The sequence below is a fragment of the Tursiops truncatus genome, chromosome 5, assembly GCF_011762595.2.
Source record: "Tursiops truncatus isolate mTurTru1 chromosome 5, mTurTru1.mat.Y, whole genome shotgun sequence".
NCBI classification, from domain to species: Eukaryota; Metazoa; Chordata; class Mammalia; order Artiodactyla; family Delphinidae; genus Tursiops; species Tursiops truncatus.
The window spans coordinates 38,952,967-38,969,739 of record NC_047038.1 but is presented as its reverse complement, the minus strand read 5'-3'; the positions used below and the strand labels follow the sequence as shown (position 1 = coordinate 38,969,739).

Below are 16,773 nucleotides of genomic sequence, written 5' to 3'. Positions count from 1 at the left end.
GGTTAGCTCTGTTCCATTTCTGATCTCTCTATTATTCTAAGGTTGTCCATGGACATGACTCAAGTTGCTCGTAGCGTATGTTTTTCCTCAGCAGTAATACATTAAGGGAAATTGTCTGAACCTGAAATGTCAAGTCTATGAGGAGGCCCTGTGTCCCTAAGCTCAAAGACTGCTTTGCTTTTAAAGAACAAGGTTGGGTGAGTAGAACCTGGGCTCTTGGATTCTCTATCTCTATATCCATAGTATTTAAAGTACATTAGGTCTAAAGAAATCCAGGAGCCCTTTCTATCTCTGGTAAGCTCAATTGCATGTAAAAACAGCATGGCTGATATAAACACTAAGGCCCATTCATCAGCTTCTCTCTCAGGCTGCAGCATCCAGTCTCTGAGATAACAAGTTGGATTCAAGCACTTTCCCAGGAACTACAAGCCACGGCTGGGTCATACAAATGGGCCATCAGCATGTATATACAAATGACTCTTAGCCAGCCATTGGTACTCACAAGTTCCTTTTTATATGTGAAGACATACACAGAATTTTAATATGATGATGATAATGATCAGGTTTATGCTCAAAGAGGAAAAGAACCCCAGTGGAAATAACAAAATGGCTTGAGGTGACCCCACTGACATCAGCAATATCTAAGATTGTATTGAAGGTCATACTACTGCCTGGAGGATTTTCACCATTAAGTGGTCTAGAACATTAGATGCTTCTCCTTTGGTGGGAGGAGGTCTGCGAGAACCAGACCAGGAAGACATAGATATAACAGAACCAAGATGGAGATTCCTCTCAATAAAAGTACAGGAGGCATCAAAACTAGGAACCCTGCTTCAGTGGAGAATCAAAGTTAAGAGACCAGAGAGCAGGAAGAAAACATTCAGACTCAGGTACAGTACCAAGGAATCCAAAGGTAGTAAAAGAGAAGAGTAGACCATTGAATGAGATGAAAGAGCAGAAGGTTCTTTGGACAAATACTAGAAAAAAATCTCTACTGTCTGAGGTTGGATATTAAGGTGGCCTTTTAACATCCTGGTGGTATGGTACATGGGGCTCATCAAAGATTCTATAAGTCAATCAACCTACCAAAAAAAAGACAATGGGTGTGTGTTTTCTGGGCTTCGTGATATCCTTGGCTTCCAGCTGAATTTGGTTTCTATCACCTAAGTTCACGGTATATTAGTTACGTATCCCTGAGTAACAATTTACAAGAAACGTAGCACCTTAAAACAACACACATTTATTATATCACAGTTTCTGTGGATCAAGAGTCCAGGCTTTATTTTGTTAGGTTCTCCATTTCAGAGTCTCATTTGAAAGCTGCAATGGAGGTGCTGGCCAGGGCTGCAGTCTCACTTCAAGTTTTGACTGGGGAAAGATCCTCTTCCAGGGCCACATGACTGTTGGCAGCATCCATTTCTTACAAGCTGTAGGACAGAAGACCTCAGTTTCTAACTGACTGTCAGTTAGAAACTGCTATTCTCAGTTCCTTGCTATGTGGCTTCCTCCACAGGGCAGCTCACAACATTCATGGCTTCTTCACAGCCAGTGGGGAGAGTCTCCTAGAAAGATAATATTACAATCTCATGTAATATAACAGTGTACATGCAGTCACTTACATCCCATCACCTTTGCCAAATTCTAGTGGTTTGAAGCAAATTAGAGGATGCACTTGCACTCAAGCAGAGGGAATTATGCAAAGGTGTGGCTACTAGGAGGTGGGGATCACGGGAGCCACTTTGAGTCTGTCACACATAAGTAGAGCTGCTTGTTGGTGCTGGCTCTCAATATTCTTCCATTCTCCTTGAGAAATTCAGCGAAGACACCATAGGCTTGGCAATGAACTGCCTCACATAGTTAAGTACAGACTGCTGGACCAGACAATGGGGCTCTCTAATCATTCCACAGTTGATGGGACAAGGTTGTTTCTCCTCTCTCTTGGCTAATAGCTGAGTTTCCATTCCGAGAAATCAAAGCTTTCCTTTTCCCAAGTAGACAGAAACCACAAACCAAATGAAATGAGGTAAAGAATTTGACAAGGAAAAGTATTTGGGTCCCCTAAACCTACCTCACAAGTTGGGGCAGAACTTGGTCATAAAGACTCGTGAATAAGGCTTAAGGGATTTGATTGACTCAATATGAGTCAGCAGTGTGATGTGGCTGCCAAGAATAGCAAAGGCTGTGTTACATGCAGTGTAATTAGTCCAGATGGAGGATTACCCGAGAGGAGATGACCTTTTCTCACTTTGTGCTACTCTGACCACACACAGAGGCTGGTGCTGATTCCAGATCTCACGTTCTAGAGGGCACATGGGGACATCCCTGAACCTGGAAAGGAGAGCCCCCAGGAGGTTGAGGAGTTGGAAAGCATGGAAGATAACAAAACAAAAGGAACAATCTCCCGAATGGAGAATAGCACTGTTTTCAAACACTGTCTTATGGACGAGGTATCAGGTGGTTTTATGTGAGCCCAGGGGAGAGAACTGATACACTTAGTGGAAGTCCTAGAGAATCAGAGTTCTGCTCACGGTGAGAAACATTTTCCAAAAGGCATAGCTGCCATAGAAGAGGGTAGATGCTTATTGCTGGAGATCTTCATCAAGTCGTTCAGTTATTCAACAAACTTTTATTGGTTCCTACTGATGGATAAGCACCAAACTATGCAGATACCCAACAAAGAAGATGCATTCCCTGTCTTCAAGGAACGTACCTTGAATAAGACAAGTCAATAAACAGTTTCAATGACAGGAAGTAACCAATAACCTCCAAGCCTCAGACATTAAGTTCTTGCTCATGTCCCATGTAGGAGGCCACAGCTCGGCTCCTGGGGTTCCATCTGCCTGCTCATTCTAGAACCAGAATGAAGGAACTTGGGACAGGGGAAGAACAAGAGTGTTGGTGGAAACTTGTGACGCCTTTGAAAGTTTCCCCTCAGAGGAGACTAATCTGCTCACATCCCATTGGCTGAAGCATGTCACATGCTCAATGCCAATGTCCATGGACAAAATAGTACAGTCTTGCCACAGGGGGCCCTGTAAGACACAGCAACAGGCAAGTATGTATAACCCTATACAGGAAGGTGGGAGCAAGTATCAGGAATAACCACACAGTTTACTATAGTACCCTCACAGTCATTCTATGGAAGTTGAGAGAACAAGATTTTGTAGGAGACGTAACCCTTTGAAGGGACTTCAAGGATGGAGAAGACTGTTTTCTTGACAGTCTTGGGCCAATCACTCTCCCTTTCCAAAAATCACTCTATATTCACACATGTACTTACTATACAGGATAATACATTTCAGTGTGAATGTTTATAACTTAGTTAACTCTCGTCTAAGTGGGATGGTTTTCTTGCCTAGGGAGAGAAGTGAAAAAATAAACACTTTCCACTCGGGAAAGAAACCTCCAGAAATTTAAATGAGGTAAATGAAATTTAACAGCTGAGAGAAATTACAACTACGAAGAACTAGGTTAATCCAGGAATGAAAGGGAGTGAATCAAGAAAAAAATATAAGAAGCTGAATTTAATTAAGGGACCTAGAAGGAAGATATTAGTAGCTGTTCTCCGTGAGGAATAATAAATGAAAGATTGTCATTTTTGGTTGTAAAGGCCTAAATTATGGTCCCCTGCACACTTCCCTCCTCAAAAAATAATTTATTTAAACTATCTGTGAAAATTTCACAAATGGAAGGAGCCAAGGCAGGCTGATTATAGTCTGTTGATTTGTTTGTTTATAAGAAATTCTATTGCCATGGCCCCTGGGAGCAAGAGTGGAAAAGAAAAAAATATCCCTTTTTTCCTAAGTGTGGCTTGTGAACCAAGGGAAGAGGCTGGGATGGGCACTTAGCCTAAAATACTTCATTGCTCACATTGCATGTCCTTTAATTTTTAATACATTTAATTCCTGTGTTCGGGGAGTTTTTCTTTTTTTTTTTTACCCTCCTGGTGCAAAATCATTTTGTTAAAACTTTTGGAATCAACATGCCAAATGCCAACTGCACCATACAGTGGCTGTGAGATAAATGCTTCTTCAGTAATTTTCAATTAAAAAGCTACCTTGTTCTCTTCAGAGGAAAAAACAGTGCTTCTTCAGTAATTTTCAATTAAAAAGCTACCTTGTTCTCTTCAGAGGAAAAACACAATTTTAATATTTTAAAAATAGTGTGGTGATGATAATAAAATCACAACCAGCATTTTCCTCTAAAGCTACCACTGGGGCCCTGAGTGGGCCCAATTAGGGGTAACTATGGTGAGTTTCAATCTTTCTGGATGTGTAAAGTTGCTGTTGGCAAGACAATGTCTGGTGAATGGAAGTTAGAAGCTTCTTTGGAGTTCTGTGTCCACAACTTGCTAGCCATGGGAACCTGGCTGATAACGATAGGAAACACTTAGGGGAGCACTTACTGTGTGCCACATATGGTTCTAAGTGTTTACATGCATTAACTCGTATAATCCTTGTGACAGCATCATGTGAAGCAGGTATTATTATTATTACCATTTTGTAGACAAGGAAACAGAGGCATAGTAACTTGCCCCAAACATATAAAGATCTTCTACAAATCAATAACAAAAAGACAAAAACACAACAGAAAAATGGGCAAAAGACATAAATAGGCACTTCATAAAAGAGGGACAAATTAAGGGTATGGTATTAACAGATATAAACTATTATATATAAAATAGATAAGCAACAGGATTATGTTGTACAGCACCGGGAATTACACCCATTTTCATATAATAACCTGTAATCAAGTATAAGTTGCAAAAATCTGAATCCGAATCACTATGCTGTACACCTGAAACTAATATAATACTGAAAATCAACTATACTTTAATTTTTTTAAAAAAGTGAAAGTTGATATTCAATGTTATCACCACCACCCCCAAAGAAAACCAAACAAACAAACAGTAATTATGTCAGGGAATGGAGGTGTTAACCTTACTGTGATAATCATTTTGCAATATATACATATATGAAATTATCATGTTGTACACCTTAAACTTATTTATGCTATATGTGAATAATATCTCAGTAAAACTGGGGGGGAAAAGAGGATATCCAAATAGCCACTAAACATAGAAAAAAAGCTGCTCAACTTCATTGGCAATCACAAAAGTCCAAATTAAAGCCAAAATGGCACAGCATTACATACTCAGTAGAGTTCCTGACAGTAAACAGACTGGTGCTACCAAGTGCTGGAGAAGAAGCAGAGCCATGGAAACTCACACACTATGGGTGGGGACTGAGTCAGCACACATTCTCTGGAAAACAGTTTGGTATTAACCACTCAGTTGGACTTTTGCAAGTCCTGTGATGTAGCAATCCCACTCCCAAGTGTAGAACAACATAAATGTTTGCACTTGTGCACCAAAAACACATGCACCAGGATATTCACAGATGTGTGATTTGGGAAAGTCCTAAACTGGAAACAACCTGAATGCCATCCACAGTAGGACTAAGAACATTCCGCTACTCACACGATATAATACGATTCAGCAGTAACGATGAACTTCATCTCCAAGCAATGGTGTAGATGAATTGCATAAATGATGTTGAAAGAAAGGACTGAGACACAGAAGAATACTGGATGATGGTATGTAAATAACATTCCAGTTTGCAAATTTAATCTCTAATTAAAAAGTCAGGAGAGTGGGTGCTTTGGGGAAGGAGGGAGGGTGGTGCAAAGAGGAAGAGGCATGCGAGCCTTGCGGAGGTAAACAAGACCTATCCCTACGTCTTGAACCCAGTTCTTCATTCCTGGTTCATGAATTGGGTGAAAGTGAGTTTGTTTGACTACTTACCCTTCTTCAGACTTCCATGTATCATCAGACAATATTTGTTCATTTTCTATATGACGTGAATGTTGAAGTATTACCCACTAATTTAATTTTTTTAAAGCAAAGACCTGGCCCCTGTTTGTGCCTGTTCCTAAGAAATTAGAAATCCAAATATACAATAAATGTTATGCTAAATAAAGTTAAAACTAAACAAATTTAAATGCTACAGGCTTAGAAATACCCTAGTAGGACAAACTGGCAATTTCAATTTCATTTTTCATTTCAGCTATTATCTACCCAGTCTTAATCCAGGAATTGCCTTTGGGTAGTGGTGTTATTGTTTTGTTTTGTTTTTTCCTCTAATTTTCTGTGATTTTCCAAATTAGCTATAATGAACAAGTATTACTTTATAATCAAACAAATGCAAAAGTAAACTTTAAAATTTAGCTGAACCCTTAATACTGAGATGCGGAAGTTTAAAAGTAGCATGTAGTCCTTATTCATGTATCACTTGGGGCCTGTAAATGCTTCTTTCTCCTCTGACGTTTTCAGTAAATTCAGTGGAGAATTTTGCCATTTGAAACTCTTCTATAGAAACCAAGCCCATGATTCCTGGATGTGGCCCAGATCCCACCTCTTTGTGAGGCTTTCCATTCTCTGACTAGTCATTTGGAAGCAGGACCCTTGATGGTCAAGCAGGACCCTTGATGGTCAAGTTAAAATGATCTTTTTCTTTGAGTACATCAAACATTTTGAGGATTAGTTCACATGCATAGAACACAGTAGTATCGATCTCTTGAATGATTTACTAACTAAGTACCTCAAAATTTGATTCAATGGTTTTGGCTTTCTTTATTCTTATTATAACATGTAATTACAAAGGTACTGTGAAAACTTACAGGAAAAAAAATGTTATAATACATCACTTAAGGGTGCCGTTTCAAAGATTGTAAGAAATAACATACTGTATTTCACTGACTTTAAGGTTTTTTTTTACATTTTAATATTTGTGAAATTGGGATTATCCCACAGTTGATGGCATCTTGCCATTGTGGTCAGCCAAGCAGTGTCATGAGGCTGATGTCGCTGCCTGCTTGTTGGTGGACTTGCTTGCTGCTGCAGTCAGTTTTGAAACTTGTCATGATCCCTGCCTCCTGAACTTCATATTTCCAGTAGCCTCATCCCCTACAGTATAGGCTAGACCTAGCTACTTATTTATAACAAATGGCTCATGACAAATGTGACAGGATGTCTCTTCTGAGGTTAAGTTATAAAAAGATTCTGCCTTCCATCTGGGGTGTGCTTTTTGCTAACTCAGATGAAGCCCACTGCCCTATGGGGAGGCCATACAGCAGGGAACTGAGGGAAACCTCAGAATGGCCAGCAAGGAACCAGGTCCTCAGTTCAATGACCTGTGGGGAACTAAATCCTGCCAACAGCCAAGTGAGTGAGCTTAGAAGCAGATCCTCCAACTCTGAGCCTAGGCATGACTGCAGCTCAGACAGACACCTTGATTAGAACCTGAGCTACTCTGAGCCAGAGGACCCAGCTTAGCCATCCTGACCCACAGAAACCAATAGAAAAATGTGTGTTGTGTTAAGGCACTAGCATTAGGGTTAATTTGTTACACAGCAATATATAGCTGATACACCCAACTGCCATCACTTCATGTTATTATTATTTGAAGTACATGTGGTGAGTATAATTGTTTTAAAATGTCTTTTAGAAATACACTAAGAATTTTCATTGGAATGAAGTAAGTCAGAAAGAAAAAAACAAATATTGTATATTAACGTATATATGTAGAATCTGAAAAAAATGGTATATACGATCTGATTTACAAAGCAGAAATAGAGACACAGACATAGAGAACAAATGTATGGATACCAAGGGGGAAGGGGGGGTGGAATGAATTGGGAGATTGGGATTGACATATATACACTATTGATACCATGTTTAAAATAGATAACTAACGAGAACCTACTGTATAGCTCAGGGAAGTCTACTCAATGCTCTGTGATGACCTAAATGGGAAGGAAATCCAAACAAGGGGGGATATATGTATATGTATAGCTAATTCACCTTGCTGTACAGTAGAAACTATGCAACATTGTAAAGCAACTGTACTCCAATAAATTTTTTTTAAAAGATAGTATATATGCAAAGAGAACAGAAACAGGGCACTGTGGTATAAATGTGACTTCACAAAGTCAATGTCCGTATTTGTAGTAATGACCAGGAATTCTCTATTCTCTTGCAAACCAACAACAAAGTGTTTATGGAACTGTGTTCATTTTTTAGGGCTGCCGTAACTCAGCACCACACGCTGGATGGCTTAAACAACAGAAACTTATTTCCTCGCAGCTCTAGAAGGTAGAAGTCCAAGATCAAGGTGTTGGAAGAGTTGGTTCCTCCTAAGGGTCTCTCTCCTTGGCTTGTAGATGACCATCTTCTCCCTGTGACCTTGTATGGTTGTCCCTCTGTGCATTTCTGTGGCCTAGTCTCCTCTTCATATAAATATTCTAGTCAGATTAGGGTTCACTCTAATGACCTCATTTTCTCTTAATTCCCTCTGTAAAGACCTGATCTCCAAATACAGTCAACTTCTAAAGTCCTGGCAGTTAGGACATCAACATATGGATTTGAGAGTCGGGGTACACAACTCAACTCATAACATAAGATCATATGTTCACAGGTTCTGGGTGTTAGGATGTGGACATCTTAGGAGGCCATTATTCTGCATATATCAAGGGTGGATGATGAAAGAGAGTTTCCTTTATGCTTCAACATGCCACACGTGTGAGTGGAGTACAGCTAGCAAACTTAGAAAGATGTTCTCTGCAAAAGAAACACCTCCCATTCTCGCTTATTCAGAAGATAATGGCCCAGTTTGATTTCCCATGGGGTTGGGGTCTCTTCCTCTTGCTCTGTTCCACCCCTTCTGTGTCACTTGCCTTTCAAGTGAATACAAGTCCACTCAGGAAGCAACATCAGCTCTGGTTAATGGCACTACTTGAAATCAGTGACAAAAGGAATATTCCTTGTATTCAGTAAAACCAAAATATATGTGCCACACAGTCAGTGGCTGTTAGCTGCATCATCTTACCTAAATCTCAAAATATTGTCTTCTAAGTACCATTGTGTTTATCTTATAGAAGAAAAACTGAGGTTCAGAGGGAAAATGTGAATAGACTTGAAAGGCAGAGAATCATACTTAGCTTTGTCTGACTCCCAAGCTTTTCTCTTTGAGAACTCTCCTTCCCTTCACTGCTATGATTTTCAAGCAGCAATGACCTCTGGAGCAGACGTTGTCAGTTCACAAGAACTGTTCCCTTAAAGGGTCTGTAATCCAGAGGCATTTAGGGTGCTTAAGAAAGTAGATGGGTTTTGTTGTACTTTTTTTAAGAAAGGCGGGACCATCTGATTTAATTCCCTTTTATAATATTGTGCTTGCATTCAGTGTTTACTGTATGCTTTACATGTAATATGAAGAGAAGGGGGCCATTTTTATTTTCACCATTTTAGAGAAGAAGAAACTGAGGCTAAATAACTTGGGTGAAGTCACAGAGCTCATTCTGCAGAGCTGGGATCTGAACCCCAGCAATCTGGTTCTGGAACCTGCCCTCCTGGGGTTTGCAATATCTCCTGAATGTTTACTTTGGAGGAGTTCACTTCATGTTCTCTTTCTAAGTATGAGTAGGGCCTAAAAGGCATAGACTATGAGCCCAATAGACATACAATAACCCCAGGAAATGACCTTGGCCATGGTAACAATTAGAGAACAGGGCAGTACATAATGAGTGCTAATTGTGGGCAAGGGATAAGTGAATTAGGACCAGGAAAGAAAGAGGGTTAATCAGTTGGGAGATTTTAAATCTACCTCCATAAGTGGCACCCCTCTTCTGTGCCTCTGCAATAAACACCAAGACAGATGAAAGCTAAATAAGTTCTTCACTACTGAGGGAAGTTACGCTGGAGAACGTACCACATGAGAGCCAAAAGGGCTGCTAGCTGAACCCCAGAACTGGGTACACTTACGTAGGGAGGAAGAGACAGCCCCAGGCCAGAAAAGACCTCTCTCCACCAGGGGAGGACCCCAGAGAAGCAGCAGAGGAGTCGAGCAGGTTGGATGCTTTCTGCAGGCATCCTGCTCCCATGAGGAAGAAGGGAAGAGCTGATGAAGCATCTGAAGTTATTCTTCTTTGCAATCTGCTCACAAATCATTCCATCCATTTCCCTAGACAGGTAGTGTCCCCACCAACCAGAACAGCTTCCAGGAAGAAATAAATTCAGAAAGGCAGGCTGTCTCCAAATAAAGAGCAAGAGCTGGCAAGCGCATTTAATCCTCCAAAGGATGTACTGACACCTTCCTGATTTTCAGCTCTAAGACGACAGCAGGTGCTGTCTCCACTTCACCCTGTATCTCCAGGGCCCACCCCTGTGCCTGGCAGAGAGTAAGAGCTAGAAAACTACCTGATGCTGGAATAAATGAACTAGTGACCATAAGACACTAGAGCTGAGATCTGAAGCACCACATGAAATCAAGGGCCCCAATGTGAGATAAAGTTTGCAGCAAATACATCTCCATAACAGCTACTATATTAAAGGGCTGATTGTATGTGGGGTGAGAAAAACAATTACACTGAGAACTGAGCTTTTAAGTCTAGAGTGAGTTTACTGAATGCAATTACAGTATGAATATTGGATGTAAATACCTTATGGATAATTCCTAGAATGTAAGTACATTTTCTAGGCATGAAGAGAACCCTAGATCTCTTCTTCTACATTTGGAGACAGGACATAAAATCCACTGGACTCTTCTTTCTGCTTTTTTTAAAGTGCATACATGCAGGTAAGAGAGGAAAGAAAAAGAAAAAAAGAGAGAGAGAGGAAAGAGAGAATTAGATCATGAGACAGGAAAAAAACATAGAAGGACTTGATGTTCACCTGGCCCTAAATCCAGCATTGCTAGTTGTATGCCCTTTAAGAACGTACTTAACTTCTATATGTCCATGTGCAAAATGGGAATAAAAGGAGAATGTATTCGAATCTCCTAGCATAACGCATATCAATAAATGTCATGATTTTTATTTACCTCTACATACCTCCTCCTTATTTCCCATGTTGTCTAATATATTTTCCTAACTTTGTACAAGTTAACCATTTTTTTTAACATGGAATTCAAGCATGGTTTGATCAGGGCTCTGTCTTAATTCTTCTCTGATCCACTTGTTTTTACATCTTCTGTGTACCAGAGGTCAGATTTTGTTTCCCTGCTGAGGTCTCTCATGGTCACAGGACAGCTACAAAAAGGAATTGAGGTATCATACTTGCAGGTTAGTCATTTTTACATTTTATAATAAATATTGTTACTAATATATTGAGATGTCAGCTTGATCATTTTAAATACAAAATGTTTGTTTTTCATTTAGAGCTAAGTTGTCTGAGCTTCAAAGTGTTCTTTGAAATACATATTGCTACCATAAAGGAGAAAAAATATATAAATATAGCTAGCTCTTCTGAGTGTCACTGCAAACTCTTTATAAGAAAAGTATAGCAAAAGTCAGAAAGAGAACTTGAGCATCTTTCAAGACTCTTCTCATAGCTCTGGCTCTATTTTAAATATAGAATCAAAACAAGGCTTAGGAGTGAGAAGGCAGCCCTGCTGGTTTTCACGGACAATAGGCCACATTCTGGAGGACTTCAGCGGGGACTCGGAGAGGAGAGAGCTGCTAGAAATATCATGTGCTGCTTGAAGCTGAGAGTTCAGGGTAGGAATGTAAGGGTGTGAGAATCACAGCCCAAATGTTCCTTTGACCTTCCTAGTATACAGAGAACAGGAGCACATGAGAATCGTCAGACTGAATTGTAATTTTTCTGTTCTGCTCATCTGTGAGCCCCTTCGGGTAAGGGATTACATTTTATTCTTCTCTATAAATCTCAGCCCAGGTATGTACCACGGGGCTGCTATATAGGATATACCCAGTAAATGTTTCCACTGAACTGATAGGGCTGAAGAGAGAGGAAAAGGTCCTTTTTTTTTTTTCCTGGAGAGTTTGAACCTCCCAGGATCCTTGAATAAGACCTAAAAGAGAGAATCAGCAAGACCTGCTCATCAAAGCATCAGTCAGCTTTGGTCCGAGCAAACCTGAAATCAAAGAGAGTGCCAAAATTTCCCATCGCCCTGAAGGCTTTCCAGCACTCAGCAGGGTCTAATAATTTGAACAAGGGGACCACTTTGGACCTGCAATATTGCAATTTTTGCAGCACTGATGTGTGTAATTTGGGGCAAAGTTTGACACAGGATCAGAAATAAAAGCAGTATGCTGTCTAGAGCTGTTTACCCAACACAACAAATGGACTATAAGGTATGAGTATCAAATTGGGTTTATCATACATCCTTCACCAGAATCAATTAAGCATTCATCCCTTGCAATATCACCATCTACACATGGCCAAGCTCTCCATTAGAAGTCATGAGAGCCCAGGGTACTTTCAGTGCTTCTCAAAAAAGTTTTAATTTCTTTTAAAATCAGAAGAAATAACAAGCTTTATATCTCAGAAAATATTTAAATAAATAAGAATAATATACTCTTCTTTACACCAATGTAGTCATGCAATATAATTTTAATTTTTAATTAATTAAGTAATTCATTTTGGTGAAGGATAGGTCCTATAAAGGCAAAAGTTAGAACTAAACCCTGTAACCACATGTGCCAAGAATACATCTGGTATCGGGAAGGGGATGAAAGTTCTGTTTTCAGAAAAACATCCAATAATCTATTAATCACAGAGGCGTGAAACGTTTTCAAGGACATATAGATAAAGTTGGGAGTTGGTCGGGCTGTTGGGGGAGGCATGTGATGGGTGTGCTGATTGGAAGGAACCACAATCCTACATGTTTTCTGGATATGACCCTCATTTTCTCTCTCACAAGCCGTCTGCTCCAGCTAATTAGCAAGTCAAAAGATATAGAAACAATTCTAGACCTCAGCACAATCAAATTAGAGGAGTTATTTGAGGATACCATTTCCACACAGTGTAATCATACTCTCTTTGTTTTGGTCAAATGAGTGAAAATTATCTTTCAAACCCAACTCCCTCTCCTCTACCCAACCAGCTCTGTGGATGGTGGCATTTCATATCTGCTTTTATCAGTTTTACATGTGATCTTTCCTATGAAGACAGGAACGCACAATCTACAATTAAACAATACCCATCAAACTTTCTATACAGCAAGGACCTTTTAAAAAATACATTAGGGGCTTCCCTGGTGGCACAGTGGTTTACAGTCCACCTGCCGACGCAGGGGACACGGGTTCGTGCCCCCGTTCGGGAAGACCCCACATGCCGCGGAGCGGCTGGGCCCGTGAGCCATGGCCGCTGAGCCTGCGCATCCGGAGCCTGTGCTCTGCAACAGGAGAGGCCACAGCAGTGAGAGGCCCGTGTACCGCAAAAAAAAAAAACCCCAAAAACATTGACTTTTAAGATGATTCAGCACTGAGAGCCATTAGAGCTCTATCTAAATCAAGACTTGAAAAGTTTATTAAAATTGGATTTTTAACCTGATCCCAATTTCCTCTGCTTATAAAGAATCCCACTGAACTCCTTAATATTCATGCTATTAACCTGAAAGAGTCAAATGGCCATTAAGGGAGGAAAGGCTGAGGCTGCGCAGGGTAGCCTTACAGATAAAATCAGGTTGAGCCCAGGCAGGTAGAGTGACCGTGAGTCCTGGAGGTGCTCCAAGGAAGCAAGCTCTCTCTTTGTCTCTCTCTCCAACTCCCCTTCTCCTGACCTCTCTCTTCCATCACATATTTGGGGGAAAGTAAACAAACGAAAATACCAAAAACAAACATAAGCAAACTATTCAAGTACAGAGAGCATGGGCTAGGAGTCTAAGTTTTACTGGAAGGGTAGCTGCCTTGGATAAATCACTTCCTCCTCTGGTGCCCTCATTACTCCCACTCACTCATGTCATGACTTGAAACTTCTGTGCCTTTTTTTTTTTTTGTAAAATGTGGACATCATGGTTTCCAAGAAGATCGATGAAAGAACAAATGGTGAGGTTCATATCATTCACTTTGTACAGAACCTGGCACAAAAGTCTTGGATGAGTCTCAGCTGGGTGTATTCCTGATTCTTGATCCAACACACAGGCCAGTTACTTCCACTTCCATTTCTTTCCTGCAGCCTTTATCTTCTGCAGGACACAGTATGAAACTTAACTGATGCCAGTGAGTCCTGGTAAAAATGGGTTCTGTCAGTCTTGTTTCTCCTTGAGATAAGATTTTCTGCTCCCTTAGGGCAGTGGCGATGTCTTACTTTTCCATCTCTTCCTGAGTACCTGGCATAGTAGTAAACACATACCTACTGGGTGCTCTATAAAGACTTTGGTACCTTAGAATATGAGCAGCTGAGAGATCACCTACTAACACCCTCTCATTTTCTAGTTGATGACACTGAGTAAGAAGGTCTAAGGCCACCCATCTGAGAGTGACACCTACTTTTCTAGTTGACTGTTACTGTGTCTCCTATGTCCATCCATTCTTACACTGATAGCTTTGAAATGGAAAAACGGAACCACATCTGACCTAAACCCTGACTCCTTCAGGGAAGTTCAGTTTACAATCTTTTTTGAGAGTATACTATGTTTCAGACACCATGCAAGGTTCTGGAAGAGATAACTAAATTGTACTCCCCATGTTCAAAGCACTTCTAATCTAGTGGGGAAGACAGATCTCTAAGCAGATATTTTCAGTACAGTGTTTGTGTTGTTATAGCAGAGCTGAGTTCTGGTGATACATAAACACTTGGATAGAAAACCTAACTCAGGCCCAGAAGAGGTCAGGGAAGGTTGTTCAGGAGAAATGACAAATGTTTTGGCAAAGACAACAATGCTGAATAACAAAATAACCAATTAACTCTTTCTTAGTTATCTAAGCACAAGAATACTCACCATCGATCAGTGAATGTTGGCTAATTTCAAAAATTGAAAGAAGCTAAAATTCCAGTCCTTAAACTCTTGCCAGTTGCCAGATCTGCCTTGAGTCACTTGGTGCAAGTGAAGCTTGTAACAGAGACTCAAGGCTGGGGCCTGAGGTTCTAGTTCCTTTTTTGGACTTGTAGTGGGGAACTAAGCAGATCAGTTCACCCGACTTTGGCTCCCAGGGTGCAAATGGAATCACTGGCAGCCTCCCTTCACATCTTACAAATGAGTTGTGAAATTCGGACTATGGGCACAAAATCACTTTGAACTCTTAAGGAAAAGTAATCATGCCAACTTAGTACATCAAAGCCGCTCCCTATTTCGAAGAACTCATGGTCTGTGCAGGGCTTAGCCTCTGGTAGGAGCTTAAGGACACCAGTAATTGGCAAGGGTATATCTTAAACTACCACTTGACCCACACAGCCTCATATGTGATTTTACACGGCTTCATAGAATAGGGGGAAAAAAGCACTTCTTTTAAAGCTAATGTAAATTTGAACGTTAAGGCTTTTCAAAGTGGGGCTTTCAACTGACTTTGCTTTTTCCAGTTTTACTGAGAAATAATTGACATACATCATTGTATAAGTTTGACATACATCACTGTGTAAGTTGAAGGCACACAGCCTGATGGTTTGATTTACATATATTGTGAAATGATTACGACAATAGGTTCAGCTAACATCCATTTTCTCATATACACACGATAAAAAGTAAGGAAAGAAGAAACAAATGAAAGAAAAAATTCACTTTGTGATAAGAACTCTTAGGATTTACTCTATTCGCAACTTTCCTATGTGCCATACAGCAGTGTTAATTAACTATGGTCATTATGTTGTACATTAAACCTCTGGTACTTATTTATCTTATAACTGGAAGTTTGTACTTTTTGACCACCTTCCTCCAATCTCAGCCCCTAACCACAAGTCTGATTAAAGTGACTTTTTAAAACATATATATTTTTTTTTTTCTTTTTTCTTTTCCTCTTTTTTTTTTCAACCTAAAAGAGACATGTCAAAATTAGTCTGGCTCAAAGAAGTAACCAGGGTCATTAAAACCCCTAAAAGCTTATTTTCCAAAATAAGACTTGGCCTTGGCCTCCCAGATGCTACTAGCTTTATTAGACAGCAAGATAATGTTGGTCATTATCTTGTTTTCTATTGTAAAAGGGCACTGGGTAACAGTACGTGAGAAAGGGGTCAATTTCCTACAGCATTAATTACTTAGATGGGAGAGTATTTTTAATCTAAGCAAAGTTAATGAAAGATTTTTTTAAACTTAAAGGACAAATTCGAATTCTTCCAAGTATTTACCTTCTAATATTTAAGATATGGAAGAGCTGCTGAAATTTCATATAAAATAAATTACTTTGACGCTCACCTGGCATTTTTCTTTTTTTCTTTCCTTCTTTTTTCTCTTTTTCTTTTTCTTTCTTTTTTTTTTTTACGTGTTTGCTGATCTGCCTTTGAGGGTGACTTGCTTTGGCTCGGCTAGGCAGGAAGCCCAGCTTCCCCAAGGAGATTCCAACTCCAGGCCCCTGGAAACCTTAAATCTGAAATTGAACTGAAGGCCGGTCTAGTTCTCACACAAAACTTCCCAGCCACAGGAACGCGGGGTAGGGGGCAGGGAGACCTGCTTAATTTCAGAGCTGACATTTGCAATCCTGGTGCACTAGCAAAGGCAGAGCTGAACGCTCTGCGCTCCCCTGGTGAACCGGCATCGGCTCGCGGACGCGAAACCGAAGCTGGAGGGCGTGTTCATGGCGACACGGAGCGCTTGGGAGCCGGCTGCTCGCGCTGATCCCGGCCCGGGGTGCCCAGCCACTGGCGTCCCGGTTGGGCTGCGGTGTGCGAGGATGGCTCACCCTACTTCCTGGGCGGCGCGGGGAGCACCGACGCCTAAAGAGGGCACCTGCCGGGAAGGAAACCGGCCGTGCTGACGCACGTGGGAGGAGTGCAGGTATCGGGGACCTTGCCAGGCTGGAAAGTGGAGGAAGAGATGGGCTCGG

The 16,773-nt window shown here is 40.7% G+C and overlaps 1 long non-coding RNA gene across 1 annotated transcript; it reads right to left on the bottom strand.

The window, feature by feature from the left end:
* Positions 1-1,220: 1,220 nt before the first annotated feature.
* LOC109548860 (uncharacterized) lies at positions 1,221-16,730 on the bottom strand. Its single transcript, XR_002175060.3, has 2 exons — positions 16,146-16,730; positions 1,221-1,562 (listed from the first exon to the last, which is right to left on the bottom strand). It is a non-coding gene; the product is annotated as an uncharacterized lncRNA (long non-coding RNA).
* Between the last annotated feature and the right edge of the window lie 43 nt (positions 16,731-16,773).